Source organism: Festucalex cinctus, chromosome 20 (genome assembly GCF_051991245.1).
Source record: "Festucalex cinctus isolate MCC-2025b chromosome 20, RoL_Fcin_1.0, whole genome shotgun sequence".
NCBI lineage: Eukaryota > Metazoa > Chordata > Actinopteri > Syngnathiformes > Syngnathidae > Festucalex > Festucalex cinctus.
In genome coordinates this window covers 4,057,716-4,070,964 of record NC_135430.1, presented here as the reverse complement: position 1 = coordinate 4,070,964, position 13,249 = coordinate 4,057,716, and the positions used below count along the sequence as shown (strand labels likewise).

General features: G+C 38.4%; 1 long non-coding RNA gene across 1 annotated transcript; it reads right to left on the bottom strand.

Moving 5' to 3' along the window:
• Positions 1-1,813: 1,813 nt before the first annotated feature.
• LOC144009621 (uncharacterized) lies at positions 1,814-5,126 on the bottom strand. The gene is made up of 3 exons (XR_013280983.1): positions 4,333-5,126; positions 3,580-3,781; positions 1,814-2,647 (listed from the first exon to the last, which is right to left on the bottom strand). It is a non-coding gene; the product is annotated as an uncharacterized LOC144009621 (long non-coding RNA).
• Positions 5,127-13,249: the final 8,123 nt, after the last annotated feature.

Sequence of the window (13,249 nt, the reverse complement as noted above, 5' to 3'; positions counted from 1 at the left end):
GCCACAAAAAATGGCAACAAATCCCATCATAACTCAAAATGGCAGACTTCCTGTTTGGTTTAGCACATGGTTCCAAGAGACTTTTTTTTGTACATCATGGGCTCTTATGTATGCCTGCAAATTATCATAGCGCTAGGTGAAACGTACAACCGGGAATGCTTCGTTAAAGAGGAGTTTTTTAGCTCAAAATGTGATGCCCGGCCCCTGGGGGACTTCCTGTTGGGTTTAGCACATGGCACCAAGAGACTTTTTTTGTACATCCTGGGCTGTTACATATGTCTACAATTTTTCGTCGCTCTAGCTGCTTCGTACAACTGGGAATGCTTCATTAAGAAGGATTTTTTTCCTTTGCAAAAAGTGCATGCCACGACAACAGCGTGTGATGAAATAAAAAACTTTCAATAACTTTTCATTTTCAACATCTTAAGATGAATCACACCAAGTTTGAAGATGATCGGATAAACTCTGTAGGAGGAGTTTGTTAAAATATGACCCCTATGAAATGGCCAAAAAAAATGGCAACACATTCCAAAGTAAATCAAAATGGCGGACGCCCTGTTAGGTTTAGCATATGGTTCAAAAAGAGTTTTTTGTACCTCGAGGGCTGTTATATACCTCTACAAATGTTGGTAACTCTAGGTGAAACGTACAGCCGGGTATGCTTTGTTAAAGAGGAGTTTTTTAGCTCAAAATGTGATGCCCGGCCCCTGGGGGACTTCCTGTTGGGTTTAGCACAGGGCACCAAGAGACTTTTTTGTACATCTTGGGCTGTTACATATGTCTACAAATTTTCGTAGCTCTAGCTGCTTCGTACAAATGGGAATGCTTCTTTAAGGATATTTTTTTTTCCTTTAAAAACAGTGCATGCCATGCCAACAGCGTGCGACGAAATACAAAGCTTTCAATACCTTTTCATCTTCAACATTTTAAGATGAATCACACCAAGTTTGAAGATGATCGGATAAACACTGTAGGAGGAGTTCGTTAAAATAAGACCCCAATGAAATGGCCAAAAAAATGGCAACACGTTCCAAAATAAATCAAAATGGTGGACTTCCTGTTAGGTTTAGCATATGGTTCAAAAAGAGTTTTTTGTAGGTCATAGCCTGTTACATATGTGTACCAATTTTCGTAGCTCTAGATTAAACGTACAACCGGCAATGCTTCGTGAAGTAAGAATTTTTAAACTCTAAATTTGATGTGCCGCCGCCGTCATATAGTATATCAAAAACTTTTCATTTTTCACAATGATGTTGTCCCAGGTGTTGAGATGGTACATCCCAAGTTTGAAGTCAATCGGGTTAACCGTGTAGGAGAAGCGGGCAAAAGTATGACCCCTGTAAATGTGCAAAAATTGGCAAAAATTGGACATTTAAATACTCATACCTCACTTTCTGTCTATTTTAGGGTACACACTTCAAAGAGGTTTTTGTTCATTGGGATGTGCTACAGGTGCCACACAATTTTCATAGCCGTCGAACAATCGTAGCGGGACAGGGATCCGTTTAACCTATGTAGGGGGCGCTAAGGAGCCATTTTTCTGTTATCATGTATGGCGACTTTAAAATATCAAATTTTTCGCCAGGCCTGATGTGCGTGTAAAGTTTGGTGAGTTTTCGGTCACGTTTAGTGTCTCAAAAATGCGATTGTTTGCGGAGAAGAATAATAAGAATAAGAATAATAATAATAAGAAGAATTCCTACAAAAACAATAGGGCCTCGCAGCGGCACCGCCGCCGCCGCTGCTCGGGCCCTAACTAGAGCTGCGAGCAGCTATAAAGGGCCCTCGCAACCCGGGCCACGTTGGGGTATATGCAAGTCGGGGGACTTGCACGTTGGGGTACTGTTAAATAGACAAGGACCATGGAAAATAGAAATGCATTTGCCGTGCCTTGTGTGTAAAAAGGTGCAGTAAAAGGCCAAAAATGATGCACAATTCCCAAAATAAATTCAAAAGTGTGGACTTTCTGATGTGTGTGCAAAGTTTCATGAAAAGTCGCTCGTTTGATATTCAAAACCAGCATCTGTTTATTTGAAAACATTGCATGGCACAGAGATGGTGTGTGATCAAATAAAAAGCTTTTTGATGACTCTTAATGTGGTGTCGCTGTGCAACACATATGTATTCATGACATAGTGAAGTATTGTGACAGTTTTGTAGGGTCCAGCAAACAGTAAATGTGTGACAGTTATTCAAGAAAAAAATGTAGCTTTGAAGCAGGCTAACCAATGACATCATCTAAAGGGGAAAAAAGCACATGAGCAAGCATAGGTATAAGTAGAGGAGAAAAAGAGATGAAAGAAGTGCGAGAGATGGAACAGGAGAGGAATGCAGCTGTTTATGTATAGCTGTTGTAACAGGACAGATTAAATAACACTTTAACCTGGGGTTAACAGCGCCCTAGGACAGATAAACTCTTTAGTGTAAAAGTTTTCTGGGACAGATGAATCCCTTGGGGTCAAAAAGTTTGGGTTAGCACATAGTCTGTTTTAGGATAATGTAACCTCCATGGATGAATTAGTCCTAGGACGCTTTGACCTGCGGGCTAAAACTTCAGGGGGGTTAACCTGTCCTGTTATATTGTGATCATCGTCTTCGTGCATGTCCTCAGTGGCTTCTTCTGTCTGTGTGGCAGCATTTGATACATCTGTAGAACAAAAAAGAATGAAGAATCATGTTAGATCTGTGAAGCTTGGTTGTCTTAGGTGTAGTTTACAGAACAGTCGTGTGCATATTTTTAGCATGGTAGTGTCTTAATACAAATGCATATTATGTAATGCACTGTATATGGATATTACAGACGTAATATTTGACGGTGATCTTATATTCATAGTTTTTGCCCGTTAATAAATAATATAGCTAGTAAGTAATAAGACACGCAAAAATGGTATAGTTGAATCCTCTGGGTCAAAAAGCAATGTTTTAGGATTGTGTGATGAAATGATGAATAAAAGTAAGGATACGACAGGTACATAAATGGTTATGTAAGTGTAAAATTTGGCATGGTGTGTCCAGATACATGCAGGATAAGTATAAAATATTATGGTGTGTGATTGATTTTTTCTTAGTAAAAATTAGTATTGTAAAGGTCAAGTCACAGTATGTCCAAAAAATTAAAAAAAAAAAATCTATGGTATAGAAACATCATAATCAGGGGCAAAGACATAAACATAATAATAGTAATTAATAACGATAGAATTTAAATACAATCTTTTCCATGAATATGTCAGTTATTTTGAGAAGATACAGAAAAAAAAGAACTTTGAAGTGTCTATCAGTGGATGAAAGAGGGCAAGATCACAGCATAGCTACATGATATCAGTCACATTTGAAAGTAATCAAGTGTAGTATGTATTCACATTATATACATTGAGAAATTGCGGCTCAATAATCAGTCAGTGTTTTAGTTAACAGTCCAATGTTACCTTCAAGATATTCCTAACAGAAAAAAAGGAACGTGCATTAACAAAAAAATGTAAAAATGTCCATTGTCAAACATGTCATTCATTATACACAATGTGTAGGATGGGGATGCTTGCTGTGTTAGTGTTTGTGTGTCTTCCATGTCATATAGCTTACCATCACGGACAAATGCATCACATGCATCCTTTATATCCAATGCAGTCTGGAGTTCTTTCACAAGCTTGGTTTTGAAGTCTATCTGTTTTTCAAGTGCTCGATTGACTCGAGTCACATGGACTAGTTGGTTCATTTGGGAATGAAGATCAAGGCTGCGCTGGTATAAGTCGTTGCGACTGAAAGCATGATCAATGCATGCATACTGTAATGACAAAGCATTCAATGAAAATCAGTCATGTTAGATTCCATGATTCTAAATAGCAGAGGTAACGTGTTGGTGCAAAACGTTGTGGTCGTGTTGCATGTTACTCAATGGCTGTGTGTGTCAAAACGAGTTTATTTGAAAGAATATACAAATATATACACACGGACATATATATTTATACAGTATAACAGTGCCGCATGTATTGGTTTTAAGGAAAGAGTTGAAAAGCAGTGTTCAGAAAAAAGCATAAGACGCACAAAGTACCATTTCACTACATGTAATAAGTTGTCAAGTAGACATGTGAATTAAGTGGTTAAGATAGTGGCTACTGTGCAAGTAAGCTTCAATTGTCTCTAAAAGGTTAGCATATGTGTTCTACATGATATCAATGGCTAGACGTGCTCGTGGAGAAACATTACAAACAGAAAAACACACTAAAGGTGCCTTTAACAAACCTGTTAATAAATGAGAACTTAATACATATATGTATGGCATACTGTATATGATTGAGAAAGTTGTCCTGTTTAGTTTATGTATTGTATACTTACGGAAAAAAGTTGGCAATCTTTGCGTATGGAGATGATTAGAGGGTCTTTATCAAAAGAGAATTTGCTTGTTGATTTGTTCATGTTCTGTAGAAAAGCAAAGGAGTAGAAATAAATACAGTATCATACTTCATAAACATACAAGAAATTTGTAGCTGTATTAACCATTGTTGGTATTTGAAGTGATAATTTAGGAATAGAAGTGTAGTGATTGCAGAATTTATAGAGTGCTTACCTTGTATGACTTTGTAGATGGAAATGTCTTTTGTTGAAAGAGCTCTTTGTTGTCTACTATATATGCAAGGACAAGCATAAGTAGGTGTGGTTATGAAGTACTTGACCATTGAAATAAAGCAGTGGTATCAAATGTATGGACCGTGGTTTGGCTCAGGCCTGCAAAGGGGTTTAATGTGGCACAAGAGATAATCTTGTAAGGTACAAAAAATAATAATAATATAATAGGTATGCCTCTGAGTTTTCACAAATCTAGGTCAAGTCAAGTCATCTTTAGTTATTTTGCGCTTGAATCATCCAATCGGAAATGCTCCATAAAAAATGTATAGAGGGTGCGATTTATTGCAAATTGCACAAGAAATCTCTAAAAATTCATGTTAATGACAAGTCTGATGTGTGTGCAAAGTTTCACGAGTTTTCACACATGTATAGATAAAAAAAAACAAAGCAGCACTTTACTTGGCAACCAATGCATCGCTATAGCAGCAGCGTGCGACAAAATAAAAAACTTTCGATAAATTTGCATCTTAAACATCTTAAGATGAAACACACCAAGTTTGAACACGGTCGGATGAATTTTGTAGGAGGAGTTAAAATATGACCCCTAAAAAAGGCCACAAAAAAAGTCTACAAATCCCATCATAAATCAAAATGGCGGACTTCCTGTTTGGTTTAGCACATGGTTCCAAGAGACTTTTTTGTACATCGTGGGCTCTTATGTATGCCTCTAAATTATCATAGCGCTAGGTGAAACGTACAACCGGGAATGCTTCGTTAAAGAGGAGTTTTTTAGCTCAAAATGTGATGCCCGGCCCCTACGGGACTTCCTGTTGGGTTTAGCACATGGCACCAAGAGACTTTTTTGTACATCGTGGGCTGTTACATTTGTCTCCAAATTTTCGTAGCTCTAGCTGCTTCGTACAACTGGGAATGCTTCATTAAGAAGTATTTTTTTCCTTTGCAAACTGTGCATGCCACGGCAACAGCGTGCGACAAAATAAAAAGCTTTCAATAACTTTTCATCTTCAACATCTTAAGATGAATCACACCAAGTTTGGAGATGATCGGATAAACTCTGTAGGAGGAGTTCGTTAAAATAAGACCCCTATGAAATGGCCCAAAAAATGGCAACACGTTCCAAAGTAAATCAAAATGGCGGACTTCCTGTTCGGTTTAGCATATGGTTCAAAAAGAGTTTTTTGTACCTTGAGGGCTGTTACATATGTCTTCAAATATTGGTAACTCTAGGTGAAATGTACAGCCGGGAATGCTTCATTAAGTTAGAATTTTGAAACACAAAATTTGATGCCTCGCCTCTGGCGGACTTCCTGTTAGGTTTAGCATATGGCACCAACAGGCTTTTTTGTAGATCATAGTCTGTTACATATGTGTACCAATTTTCGTAGCTCTAGATTAAACGTACCACCGGCAATGCTTCGTTAAGTAAGAATTTTGAAACTGTAAATTTTATGCCCCGCCACCGTCATATAGTATGTCAAAAACTTTAGATTTTTTACCATGATGTTGTCCCAGGTGTTGAGATGGTACAGCCCAAGTTTGAAGTCAATCGGGTTAACCGTGTAGGAGAAGCGGGCAAAAGTATGACCCCTGTAAATGTGCAAAAATGGGCCAAAATTGGACATTCAAATACTCATACCTCACTTCCTGTCTATTTTAGGGTACACATATCAAAGAGGTTTTTGTTCATCTGGATGTGCTACAGGTGCCACACAATTTTCGTAGCCATAGGACAATCGTAGCGGGACAGGGATCCGTTAAACCTATGTAGGTGGCGCTACAGAGCCATTTTTCTGTTATCATGTATGGCGACTTTAAAATATCAAATTTTTCGCCAGACCCGATCTGCGTGTAAAGTTTGGTGAGTTTTCGTTCATGTTTAGTGCCTCAAAAATGTGGTTGTTTGCGGAAAAGAATAATAACAAAGAAGAAGAAGAAGAAGAATAACTAGAGCTGCGAGCAGCTATAAAGGGCCCTCGCAACCCGGGTCACGTTGGGGTATTTGCACGTCGGGGTACTGGCCTGTTGGGGTACTGTCAAATAGGAAACCATCTAAATTGTAAACGTTTTTGCCATGCTTTGTGTTTTTAAAGTTTCATGGAAAGGCCAAAAACGATGCACAATTAACAAAATAAAATCAAAATGGATTGGCACATGGCTATATAGAATACTTTTTGAATATATTCGGCATGCCTGCCAATATTCACACATCTAGCTGAATCATATAATCGGAAAGACTTCATAAAAATGTCTAGAGGGCGCTATTGAGCCATTTATTACAAATTGCACAACAAATCTCTAAATAAAATATTCATGTTCCAGACAGGTCTGGTGTGTGTGCAAAGTTTTGTGAGTTTTCACCCATATTTAGACTCTCAAAAAAGCATTTTTCTTCACAAACAATGCATGGCTACAGCAAAGGCGTGTGACAAAATAAAAAAATTCAATAACTTTTCATCTTAAATATCTTAAGATGAAACACGCCAAAGAATGAAGACGATCTGATAAGTTCTGTTGAAAATATGACCCCTATAAAAGGCCCCAAAAAATGGCTACAAATACCAAAGTAAATCAAAATGGCAGACTTCCTTTTTGATTCAGCATATGGCTTTAGAAACCTTTTTGTAAGTCTTAGGCTGATAGGTATCCCAATTTTTACAAATCTAGCTGAATCATAAAACACAAAACATTTGCAAAAGCTTCATAAAAATGTCTAGAGGGCGCTATTGAACCATTTATTGCAAATTGAATAAGAAATCTCTAAAATATTCATGCTGATGACAAGCCTGATGTGTGTGTAAAGTTTCATGAGTTTTTGCACATGTTTAGACCGAAAAAAAAAAAGCAGCATTTTACTTGGCAAACAATGCATCGCCATGACAACGGCGTGCGACAAAATAAAACACTTTCGATAACTTTGCATCTTAAACATCTTAAGATGAAGCACACCAAGTTTGAAGACAGTCGGATAAATTTTGTAGGAGGAGTTCGTTAAAATATGACCCCTAAAAAAGGCCACAAAAAATGGCTACAAATCCCAACGTAAATCAATATGGTGGACTTCCTGATTGGTTTAGCATATGGCTCCAAGAGACTTTTTTGTACATCCTGAGCTCTTATGTTTGCCTGCAAATTATCATAGCTTTAGGTGAAACGTACAACCGGGAATGCTTTGTCTGTTTAATCAAAACGCAAAATATGGTGTGCAATTCGATGCATTGCTATGTCAACAGCGTGTGACAAAATAAAAAACTTTCGATTACTTTGCATCTTAAACATCTTAAGATGAAACATACCAAGTTTGAAGACAGTCGGATAAATTTTGTAGGAGGGGTTCGTTAAAATATGACCCCTGAAAAAGGCCACAAAAAATGGCAACAAATCCCATCATAAATCAAAATGTCGGACTTCCTGTTTGGTTTAGCACATGGTTCCAAGAGACTTTTTTGTACATCGTGGGCTCTTATGTATGCCTGCAAATTATCATAGCGCTAGGTGAAACGTACAACCGAGAATGCTTCGTTAAAGAGGAGTTTTTTAGCTCAAAATGTGATGCCCGGCCCCTGGGGGACTTCCTGTTGCGTTTAGCACATGGCACCAAGAGACATTTTTGTACATCCTGGGCTGTTACATATGTCTACAATTTTTCGTCGCTCTAGCTGCTTCGTACAACTGGGAATGCTTCATTAAGAAGGATTTTTTTCCTTTGCAAAAAGTGCATGCCACGATAACAGCGTGTGACGAAATAAAAAACTTTCAATAACTTTTCATTTTCAACATCTTAAGATGAATCACACCAAGTTTGAAGATGATCGGATAAACTCTGTAGGAGGAGTTTGTTAAAATATGACCCCTATGAAATGGCCCAAAAAAATGGCAACACATTCCAAAGTAAATCAAAATGGCGGACGTCCTGTTAGGTTTAGCATATGGTTCAAAAAGAGTTTTTTGTACCTCGAGGGCTGTTATATACCTCTACAAATTTTGGTAACTCTAGGTGAAACGTACAGCCGGGTATGCTTTGTTAAAGAGGAGTTTTTTTTAGCTCAAAATGTGATGCCCGGCCCCTGGGGGACTTCCTGTTGGGTTTAGCACAGGGCACCAAGAGACTTTTTTGTACATCTTGGGCTGTTACATATGTCTACAAATTTTCGTAGCTCTAGCTGCTTCGTACAACTGGCGATGCTTCTTTAAGGATATTTTTTTTCCTTTGCAAACAGTGCATGCCATGACAACAGCGTGCGACGAAATACAAAGCTTTCAATAACTTTTCATCTTCAACATCTTAAGATGAATCACACCAAGTTTGAAGATGATCGGATAAACACTGTAGGAGGAGTTCGTTAAAATAAGACCCCAATGAAATGGCCAAAAAAATGGCAACACGTTCCAAAATAAATCAAAATGGTGGACTTCCTGTTAGGTTTAGCATATGGTTCAAAAAGAGTTTTTTGTAGGTCATAGTCTGTTACATATGTGTACCGATTTTCGTAGCTCTAGATTAAACGTACAACCGGCAATGCCTCGTGAAGTAAGAATTTTTAAACTCTAAATTTGATGCGCCGCCGCCGTCATATAGTATATCAAAAACTTTTCATTTTTCACAATGATGTTGTCCCAGGTGTTGAGATGGTACATCCCAAGTTTGAAGTCAATCGGGTTAACCGTGTAGGAGAAGCGGGCAAAAGTATGACCCCTGTAAATGTGCAAAAATTGGCAAAAATTGGACATTTAAATACTCATACCTCACTTTCTGTCTATTTTAAGGTACACACTTCAAAGAGGTTTTTGTTCATTGGGATGTGCTACAGGTGCCACACAATTTTCATAGCCGTCGGACAATCGTAGCGGGACAGGGATCCGTTTAACCTATGTAGGGGGCGCTAAGGAGCCATTTTTCTGTTATCATGTATGGCGACTTTAAAATATCAAATTTTTCGCCAGGCCTGATGTGCGTGTAAAGTTTGGTGAGTTTTCGGTCACGTTTAGTGTCTCAAAAATGCGATTGTTTGCGGAGAAGAATAATAAGAATAATAATAAGAAGAAGAATTCCTACAAAAACAATAGGGCCTCGCAGCGGCACCGCCGCCGCCGCTGCTCGGGCCCTAATAATAAGAATTCCTTCAGGAACAATAGGGACCTCGCAGCGGTCGCTGCTCGGGCCCTAACTAGAGCTGCGAGCAGCTATAAAGGGCCCTCGCAACCCGGGCCACGTTGGGGTACTTGCACGTCGGGGTACTTGCACGTCGGGGTACTGTCAAATAGGACAACGACCATCGAAAATGTTTTTGACAAGCCTTGTGTGTGCAAAGTTTAATCAAAACACAAAATATGGTGTGCAATTCCCAAAATAAATTCAAATTGGCGGACTTCCTTTTAGGTTTAGCATACGGCTACAGAATACTTTTTGTAGGTCTTAAGCTAATAGGTATGCCTCCCAGTTTTCACAAATCTAGGTCAAGTCATCTTTAGTTGTGTATCGCTTGAATCATACAATAGGAAATGCTCCATACAAATGCATAGAGGGCGCTATTGAGCACAACGTTGGGTTACTTGCACGTCAGGGTACTGGCACGTTGGGGTACTGTTACATGGAACAAGGACCATTTAAAATGTTAGTTTTTTCCATGCCTTGTCTGTGCAAAGTTTAATGAAAAAGGCCAAAAATGATGTATAATTCCCAAAATAAAATCAAAATAGCGGACTTCCTCTTTGGTTTGGCAAATGGCTACATAATACTTTTTTGTAGGTCTAGCATAATCATACAATCGGAAATGCTTCATAAAAATGTCTAGAGGGCGCTATTTATTGCAAATTGCACAATAAATCTCTAAAAATTCATGTTCATGACAAGTCTGATGTGTTTGCAAAGTTTCATGAGTTTTCATGTGTATAAAAAAAAAAACCAGCACTTGAAAAACAATGCATTGCTATGGCAACAGCGTGTGACAAAATAAAAAACTTTCGATTACTTTGCATCTTAAACATCTTAAGATGAAACACACCAAGTTTGAAGACAGTCGGATAAATTTTGTAGGAGGGGTTCGTTAAAATATGACCCCTGAAAAAGGCCACAAAAAATGGCAACAAATCCCATCATAAATCAAAATGGCGGACTTCCTGTTTGGTTTAACACATGGTTCCAAGAGACTTTTTTGTACATGGTGGGCTCTTATGTATGCCTGCAAATTATCATTGCGCTAGGTGAAACATACAACCGGGAATGCTTCGTTAAAGAGGAGTTTTTTTAGCTCAAAATGTGATGCCCGGCCCCTGGGGGACTTCCTGTTGGGTTTAGCACATGGCACCAAGAGACTTTTTTGTACATCCTGGGCTGTTACATATGTCTACAATTTTTCGTCGCTCTAGCTGCTTCGTACAACTGGGAATGCTTCATTAAGAAGGATTTTGTTTCCTTTGCAAAAAGTGCATGCCACGACAACAGCGTGTGACGAAATAAAAAACTTTCAATAACTTTTCATTTTCAACATCTTAAGATGAATCACACCAAGTTTGAAGATGATCTGATAAACTCTGTAGGAGTTTGTTAAAATATGACCCCTATGAAATGGCCAAAAAAAATGGCAACACATTCCAAAGTAAATCAAAATGGCGGACGTCCTGTTAGGTTTAGCATATGGTTCAAAAAGAGTTTTTTTGTACCTCGAGGGCTGTTATATACCTCTACAAATTTTGGTAACTCTAGGTGAAATGTACAGCCGGGTATGCTTTGTTAAAGAGGAGTTTTTTTTATCTCAAAATGTGATGCCCGGCCCCTGGGGGACTTCCTGTTGGGTTTAGCACAGGGCACCAAGAGACTTTTTTGTACATCTTGGGCTGTTACATATGTCTACAAATTTTCGTAGCTCTAGCTGCTTCGTACAAATGGGAATGCTTCTTTAAGGATATTTTTTTCCTTTGCAAACAGTGCATGCCATGACAACAGCGTGCGACGAAATACAAAGCTTTCAATAACTTTTCATCTTCAACATCTTAAGATGAATCACACCAAGTTTGAAGATGATCGGATAAACACTGTAGGAGGAGTTCGTTAAAATAAGACCCAAATGAAATGGCCAAAAAAATGGCAACACGTTCCAAAATAAATCAAAATGGTGGACTTCCTGTTAGGTTTAGCATATGGTTCAAAAAGAGTTTTTTGTAGGTCATAGCCTGTTACATATGTGTACCAATTTTCGTAGCTCTAGATTAAACGTACAACCGGCAATGCTTCGTGAAGTAAGAATTTTTAAACTCTAAATTTGATGCGCCGCCGCCGTCATATAGGACATCAAAAACTTTTCATTTTTTTACCATGGTGTTGTCCCAGGTGTTGAGATGGCACATCCCAAGTTTGAAGTCAATCGGGTTAACCGTGTAGGAGAAGCGGGCAAAAGTATGACCCCTGTAAATGTGCAAAAATGGGCCAAAATTGGACATTCAAATACTCATACCTCCCTTCCTGTCTATTTTAGGGTACACATATCATAGAGGTTTTTGTTCATCTGGATGTGCTACAGGTGCCACACAATTTTCATAGCGATAGGACAATCGTAGCGGGACAGGGATCCGTTAAACCTATGTAGGTGGCGCTACAGAGCCATTTTTCTGTTATCATGTTTGGCGACTTTAAAATATCAAATTTTTCGCCAGGCCCGATCTGCGTGTAAAGTTTGGTGAGTTTTCGTTCATGTTTAGTGCCTCAAAAATGTGATTGTTTGCGGAAAAGAATAATAACAAAGAAAAAGAAGAAGAAGAATAATAACTAGAGCTGCGAGCAGCTATAAAGGGCCCTCGCAACCCGGGCCACGTTGGGGTACTTGCACGTCGGGGTACTGGCACGTTGGGGTACTGTCAAATAGGACAAGGACCATCTAAAATGTTTTTGACAAGCCTTGTGTGTGCAAAGTTTAATCAAAACGCAAAATATGGTGTGCAATTCCCAAAATAAATTCAAAATGGCGGACTTCCTTTTAGGTTTAGCATACGGCTACAGAATACCTTTTGTAGGTCTTAAGCTAATAGGTATGCCTCCCAGTTTTCATAAATCTTGGTCAAGTCATCTTTAGTTGTGTATCGCTTGAATCATACAATTGGAAATGCTCCATAAAAATGCATAGAGGGCGCTATTGAGCACAACGTTGGGTTACTTGCACGTCAGGGTACTGGCACGTTGGGGTACGGTTACATGGAACAAGGACCATTTAAAATGTTAGTTTTTTCCATGCCTTGTCTGTGCAAAGTTTAATGAAAAAGGCCAAAAATGATGTATAATTCCCAAAATAAAATCAAAATAGCGGACTTCCTCTTTGGTTTGGCAAATGGCTACATAATACTTTTTTGTAGGTCTAGCATAATCATACTATCGGAAATGCTTCATAAAAATGTCTAGAGGGCGCTATTTATTGCAAATTTCACAATAAATCTCTAAAAATTCATGTTCATGACAAGTCTGATGTGTTTGCAAAGTTTCATGAGTTTTCATGTGTATAAAAAAAAAAAAAAGCAGCACTTGACAAACAATGCATTGCTATGGCAACAGCGTGTTACAAAATAAAAAACTTTCGATTACTTTGCATCTTAAACATCTTAAGATGAAACACACCAAGTTTGAAGACAGTCGGATAAATTTTGTAGGAGGGGTTCGTTAAAATATGACCCCTGAAAA